The following is an 8,398-nucleotide window of genomic DNA, read 5'->3' on the forward strand; positions in this document are numbered from 1 at the left end:
AGCATCCTGTTCTGTTTTCTCCGCCTACCTAAGGGTTGGCCTATGAAATGGGCCTAGGCAGTTTCTTTATTAATAAGAAATCATTCCCACATCAGAGAACTTATAGAAAACAAAGTTTAAAGACGATTAACTAATTTAATTTCAAGACCAAATATTGCTGAGGCCTGTATTGAGTGAGCGGCTTTCATTAATAAAGAGATTAGCTTAATTGTGGAGAAATTTCTGAACATAAAAACTATCCTGAAGGCAATATTCTACCCTTTGGAGGAGAGGCTTCTTTTTATAAGACCCAAATTCACTTTAAGGAAGAAAGGCTAAGTTGAGAGCCCGCACTGCTCCTAAAGCACTGCTCCTAGGACACTGTATCTCCAGGGCCAGCACACAGTAGCAGAAACCGCTGTAGTTTCAATGGACAAGGCTACATACAACTTAAAATGGTAGCATAATTTAGCAATATCATAATTATAATCCACATAATACTAGACCTGAAGGATTGAGGAGGCTATAGAGAGAAGCAGAGGCCCTGTACTATATATCATGGCTGCAGCCCGTGGAAAGGCTCTGAGAGCCATTACATGGAGCCAGAAGGTGATGCTGCAGTGATACTGAAGATACCATGATACTCAGTATGGCAGGACTATGAGATCAAGGTCAGGGTCAGCTGCAGGAGTGGAATGGTAGCAGCCTAAAGGAGAAGGTTCCATGCTACATCCTACCTAGCTGGGAGTGGACCAATTAAGCCTGTTCTAAAGCCCAGAAAATTACATTATGTGACTCAGATGCTGGACATGAAGTTAAAGGATTTGGTGTTTGCAAGGAGTTTGGTTTCTTTTGATGTTACTGCCATATCTCTGCTCTTCCTTTTGTATAGCCATGTCTACTGGGGACATTATATGGTGGAACTTTGTAACTTAATTTTATTTTCTAAGATCTAGGTGAAGAGACTCTGGCCTTTTAAAATGCTGGAATTTTTAAAGACTTAAAAAATGGAGACTTTTAAAGCTGAATCATGGGTTCCAGTGTGAGAATACATGAGGCAACGGGCGGAAAAGGAAGCAGGATGAACAAAACTCTCCTCCTGCCAGTTCTACCTAGACCACTGCTACCAGTAGAGCACCATGAGAACTTGTCTTTACTGAATTGACCGCTATACCTAGTAAACCTCTTTTTTTTTTGCATTAAACCTAGAATAACTGCAATTCTTTCACAATAATAATAGCGCAGCCACACTGTCCTCAAACATTTTACTTTTAAAGGGTAGAATCACTGATGAGTGTGTTACTAAGTGCTACAAAGGTAGTCTCATTTTTCACACTTTCTATGTCCTATGCTAATGTATGGGGGGTTAATCTCATGGGCCCCCACATATAGACAAAGAAATACAAACAGCTAAGGAAAGTTGAGTGTGGAAGAAATAGTCTTCCCCAGGGCTGAGTCCCATAATTATTATTGAATACTGATGGCTCATGAACCCAAAAATCCTACATGTACAAGTAACACTAACTGTGCTAAGTAACATGTATTTATATATTTTATATATTTCAGCATGTTTAATATATGTTATTGATACACACATATAACAAATAAAGAAAAAGAAGTCTTGATTTCAAAAGGGAGCAAGGCAGATTCAGGAAATGGCAGGGATTCAAGAGAGGAAAAGGAAAAATGCAATTGAATTTTAACTCCCAAACACAAAATGATTAATATCGTTTTACTCAAGATTAATGTGCCTTTTCTAAAATCCCTAGAGTGTTTCTTTGTCTCCTTCTCTTTCTCCTTCAGTTTGTCTCTCAACAGCTTTGTCTCTTCATACAGATGTACACAGGATTAGTAACTTGAGACTGTCCAAAAACAAACAAGCAAAATCAAATCTTGTCCTTATTGCCTATGAACCAAATGTGCTATGCCAGTGTAATTAATATTTATGTTATTTTGCCTTCATTTGTTAAATAAAATAATAGTAGACTACATATTATAGGGTTTTTGTCTGGACTAAGTGAAGTGTACTACGGGTGAACCGTTTCTTAGAGGGCGTGTTAGACAAATAAATGTTAACTTCTATAAATGACAACAAAAGGGGATTTACAGGTTCCTGGTCTGACTTCTACACAGACGCTGTTTCTTTCTGAAACCTACTGTTGTCACCAAATAAATTGCTTATATTTAGAGTGGCACTTACGGATTGGCAGTTCTCAGTCTTGTCAAGTGATTTCCAAATTCACCAGGTAATCGGTCGGAAACAAAAGAGGAATAGATTTTATTTTAAGGTTCAGACTTAGGGTGCCTAAGAAAGTACTTTGTTTATCTAAAATACTAAAGAAAAACTGGCTTGGGAGCAGGGCTATAGAAGCAGCAGTTATAAAACACCGAACTACTAAGGAAATATAAAGGTAGAGGAAGATAATTGAATTTCAGCCACTCTTGCTGACATGGTTCTTTCTTGCCCTTTCTCTCATAATGAAGCAGGGATGCCAGAAGCTTCCTATAAAGGCAGATCTCAGAATTTCACGTTGTTACCTCACTTCCTCAGAGGGGAATCGTATGGACACCCTCTTTAGAATACTGCTGGAAAACAATGAAATGATGGAGGCCCGAATAACTTAGATAGATAAAATCTTGCTGTACATGTCACTGGAGAATAAAACTGCTAGACTTCGTGGGTTATATACCCCATGCCACAACTTCCTAATTGTGCCCCTGCATCCAGAAAACAATGTGTAAACAGAGACTGCATTTCATTTGCTAACCACCTAGGCACAAAAAAAAATCACATAAAAGCTGTATCAATTGCAATACTGTTTAGCCAATTGCTTATGCATATTACTTGGTAGCTCTTACATCTTAAACTAATCCATATCTATTAATCTGTGTATTGACACAAGGCTGTGGCTTACTGGTAAGGCTTTGATGTCTTTATCCTTTGGCAGCTACATGACATCTGCCTGAATTTATCTTCCTTCCTCCTCTATCTCTGCTTACATTTTCTGCCTTGTAATGTTTTGCCCTGCTATAGGCCAAAGCAGGTTTTTTTTACTAACCAATGGCTGTAAAACACATTCACAGTATACAGAGGGGAATTCCACATCAACAATGACAAACAATAATAAATAAAAAGCATTCTTTATCAATACTAGAATTTGAATTTTATATAATTTTATCATAATGAAGAAATATTCTTTTTAATAATTTTCAACTATTTCAAACTGTAAAGACTGTTTTTAGTGAAGAAACAGAGAAAACTTGGCAATGCATGTGATTTGTCTCACATGCTGTTATTTGGAGCTCCTGGTTCAAACAGACATTGAAACACAGTCTCTTGGGGTTTCCAATGGCCTTATTCTAAGAATCTTTAAAGTGCCTTCTTTACTTGTGAGCCAAGGAAATACATAAAAATGAACAAGAATAGATCTTTAGTAAGGAGACTGAGAATACAGAATATGAAAACTGAAAAAAAAAACTCCACTGTTAATGTAGCTGTGTACATAAGAAACACTGAAAGGTCCCAGTACAAATAAAAGCTAGGAGGAACTGAATATCATTGGTAAACAAACTCACATCTCTTTACTATGATGTCTGAATGTCTCTTGAAATCAGATGCTAACCCAAAAGAAAGATGTGATGAGTTGGACATTATTAGGGGAACAATACTGTGGAAGAAACCTGGTTACAGTGCATCTGTGACAGGAAGCTAGCTAGCTACAGGAACTTGTCTCCACGTTTCCTGTCGTTTTCCATTGAATGACAATCATCAGTCTTGAATGCACCAATTGTTAACTATACACATTCCAATGTATAATTACATTATTCACCACCAGAAAATTAGATTGATGCTTACATTAACCCTTCTTAATTTCTCTTGGCAGCCCACCCCTGTAAGCAAAACTGGAGAATATGAGTTACCAACAACATCCTCAGTGAATTGAGGACCCACTTTATAAGAGGAAACCCATGATATATGTTCTAAATCTATCCTAGATATCATAACTTGAAAACTCATAGGTTCTAAGGGGAACATATTACTATTAGTTTCCTAAATAGAAACAGTATAAAACTATAAACAGTATAAAACTATAATATGCAAGGAAAGACTACGTGTTCATTTCCCAGCTGCCCAGACCCAGATAATTACATAGAAACTGTATTAATTACAATACTGTTTGGCCAATGGTTCAGCCATATTCCTATCTAGCTCTTACATCTTAATTTAACCCATTTCTATTAATCTATATATCGCCACAAGGCTGTAACTTACTTGTAAGGTTCCTGATTCTTAATCCTTTGGCAGATAAATGACGTGTGCCTGACTCTACCTTCTTTCTCCCTGCATTCAATTTAGATTTCCCGCCTACCTGTATTCTGCCTTGCCATAGGCCAAAGAAGATTCTTTATTAACCAATGGCAATAAAACAGTTTCATAATACAGAGGGAAATCTCACATCAGTAATATAGCAATATAACTTCAAAAATATTTATTTTTAGATTCATTGATTAGTGACTCTATTAATAATTATGACAAATAATTTGAACACAAAATACAAGGCTTATAACCACAGTCCTGAGGGAGCAGAGTCAGAGAAACCCCTGGAATTCTCTGACCATTCCATGTAGACTAATTGGTGAAATTCGGGCCAATGATAGGACTTATCGCAGAGGGTGCTCAGTACTCTTGAGTGTGACATTAGAGTGCTAGTGGACACATGGGGACAGTGCCATATACAATGGTACAACTTCATACACAATACAAACACACAAACACATATATGTGGACAAATACATTTACCTGCACACAGATCTATGCCCCATGAAAAAAAATTAAAAAGAGACTTTCTAAAGCATGAAAGAATTTTTGATTATTCTCTGGGAGGAAACTATGCAGAACACAACGTCTTCTTTTAATTTATAACAAAAATGGTCCATACTCTTCCATTAGAGTCTCTGCTAAATCTCATCTCCATTCCAAATCTACTAGACCAGAGAATCACCGCATTTTCCTTCAATAATAGATTTCAATTTCAATAAGTAGAATATGATCATTTAAAAGTTAAATTTATTTTATTTGTAAAGAATGATTCAGCAATTATATATATTTATATATATATATATTTTCAGTTGGATCTAAAGGACTATTTTTAATATACACATTTTTAATCATGGAACCAACTAGAACATGTATGGACTACATCCTTCTCATCAATTTCACCTGACTTTTCTTAATCCAAATCTCTAACAAACTATTTCTGCATTTTGTATGTGTTCATGGTACATGGATGAACACATGTGCATATGCACATGGCACTGCATATATGTACCCATGTATGTAAATGTCAGAGGTTAACATCAAGAGCTTATCTGTATTGGCCTCCCCCTTATCTTCTGAAATAGCACATCCTGGTGAGACTCAATCTGATAGAGCTGGACTAGCTGGCCTGAGGACTAGTAGGAGCCACTTGCTCTCAGGCCCCACCCTAAGTGGCAGCACAAGTGTACAGATAGGTGTTTCTTCTTTCTGATGTTTGTGAGGGCTTACTGGGTCCAAATTTAAGTCCTTGTGTTTACACGGCAAGCACTTTACCAAATGAACCATATACTCAGTTTTAAATTTTCTCCAAATAATCTCCTAAAATATTTCCATTTCCCAAACCCATGTCATACCTTCCTTCTCTTTTTATCTATATGTGGAAAAACTTACCTATGAAAGTATAGAAAATTCAGTTCTGAGTCCTAAAAATGTATTCACGTTGTATCATTTTTAGTTTGTCCTTAAAATAATGTTATCAAGTAAAATTATTTCAAATTTCTAATTCTATTGTTCAATATTTTCAACTGGTATTTTCTGGGAATTAAATATTAACAAGAAAAAGTAATGGAATATGCTTTCAAATAAATTTTTCACTAAAATAAATAATGTTATTTTACTTTTCTGAAGAAACCTATATTACAAAGAAAATGTCTAGCTAAGGAAGACTTCTTTGCATGTCAATGTAAATTATGTTAGAGAGGATTAAAGTAATCATGGGTGATTAGCTTATTGGATAAGACTAGAAGATATTCCCACATCAGTCACTGTGAGAACGCTGAGCAAAGCGGCACCAGGTCAGGTAAACTCTATGGTCACGGGACATGCCAGGCAATCTGTGTTAAATATTGAAACCAATGGAGGATCAGGGTGGGTCATCGCTTCAGGATTATCTCCTCCACACCCAGAAGGCTCATTTGTTTCTCTTCCAAACATTCTGTACTTTACACACCGTTGGCAAAGCTTTTGGTGTAAACTAGAAGAATTTAGGAATGTTTTGTCCGTTTTGCTGTCTTGTGAATCTCTGCTCGTTCATGACATGAGATTTCCTTTCATTCTCTTTAGGAATCTTTGTGGGAGAATGAGAAACAACAGTGATTTTCCCAGGAGCAGCTCCTGTCTCTATGCAGTTTCATGCTCTGAGATACATTACCAGATTACCAGAAAAATAAGAAAATGATTTCCCAGACTTTTTTTTCACTTAAATGTTCAATCATGACATTGTGTTAATGTTAATCTCAAATAGAATGCCCTTGCTTTCCACATTAAAAAGGAGGAGAAAAAAAAAAACGAGTAGTGTGATTGCTCGAATCTTTGAGTTCATGAATATTCACAAGAGTGGATGATATGGGACTCAAAGCACTCATTGCATTTGCTTAAATATTCCTTTATGATTTCCAGGAGGAATTATTACATTATATAAAGAAACATGTCTAATACTCTGACTTTTTTGCATAAATGACCATTTTAAAGAGTTATGTCACCTACAACCATTCAAAACCGTTAATGCAGAATTTAAGTAAAGCTTTGAAAGAGTCCAGACATTTTTCAAAGTGTCTTTGTGTTTGAGTTTTCTTGTTGCATATGTGAAACACGTCCTAGAAAAGTAATTCATAGCTGCATAATTACTTTCAGAATAGTTCATCACAGGCAAATATTGACATGGAAAATAAGATTATAAATGGCAGAGATAGCAAAGAAAACAAAACTTTAAATGAAGAATGTAAAGTCTTAAATCCTATTATTAAAATAATATAAGTTCGAAATTAATGAGGAGTTGTTCATCCTTATTTGACCTAGAGTATTTACTGTGCACCAACTTAAAACTTAGGTATCTGGATCATTCCTTTATAAGTTTGACTCTATGAACAGGTAGCTGATGTGAGGGAAATAAAATCAAAATCACAAAAGGTCGGGTAAATTGGTCAGCTAGTATCCATTTGTCTCAAGGATGTCCTAGTACCAAGTTTCTCTTCTTAAGACTGAAAGCATGTGTGGTTCTACTTGTTGAACTGATAAGGACTATTCTCACTAAGGGGTTTGGAGTATAGCTCCATGATAGAGCTCTTGCACACAATGCATTTGGTCCTGGATTTGAATACCTAGCAGCAATAACAAATAAGTTAATTGTTTGAAACAAACACTCCCTGAAAAATATGTAGTCACATCCTAAGATGGTGGAAATTATTCATTCGCATGATATGATAAAATGATGTTCTAGAAATAAACAAGCATGTTATCCGTTGGGAAAGGTGAAAATTTCACCTTCACAGAGTCTTAGTGGTTTATTTGTGAATCATATACCCTGGAACAACAGTCATTAGAGGACTCCAAACTGTATTCAGAAACAAAAAGAAAATACAATGTATGCAAGCAGAACAATAAGAAGATCTTTGTTAGTTTTCTAGGTGAACATCAGAATTCTGAGAGGAAATTTTTAGAGATTAACCATTTTCACTTTGTTCTTTATTTATTGAAATAGAGTTCCTCATAGGCCATGCTATCCTGCATCTAGTTACTGAGTTCAACCTTTTCTTGGACTCCTAAGTGTTATCAAGTAATTGTATTAAACTTGCATATCATGATGCTTGGCTAAAAGATACATATTGCCTTGGACTCTTAAAGTGATGTCCGTGTGTGTGTGTGTGTGTGTGTGTGTGTGTGTGTGTGTCCGTAATATGTATTAATGGAGAAAATCTGGAAGAATTTTCCTCATCATTTATAAAAATATTTCTATGTCTAAAGATATTATCATATTGCTAATGGAAGTTTCTCAAATATCTTTGTCTTGCCGGGCAGTGGTGGCTCACGCCTTTAATCCTAGCACTCAGGAGGCAGAGGCAGGCGGATCTCTGTGAGTTCGAGACCATCCTGGTCTACAAGAGCTAGTTCCGGGACAGGCTCCAAAACCACAGAGAAACCCTGTCTCGAAAAACCAAAAAAAAAAAAAATTTTTTTAAAAGCACAAAAACCTCTGCCAGAGGTGTAGTTACTATGCCCATAGGAACCAAAATTCTCAAATGTTTCATCAATAACAAAGAAAGCCTTTCTAGTCACAAGTATATTTGATTTACTCAATAATTAAATAAATATTTATTTATT

This window comes from Microtus ochrogaster, chromosome 21 (assembly GCF_000317375.1).
Source record: "Microtus ochrogaster isolate Prairie Vole_2 chromosome 21, MicOch1.0, whole genome shotgun sequence".
Classification (NCBI taxonomy): Eukaryota; Metazoa; Chordata; class Mammalia; order Rodentia; family Cricetidae; genus Microtus; species Microtus ochrogaster.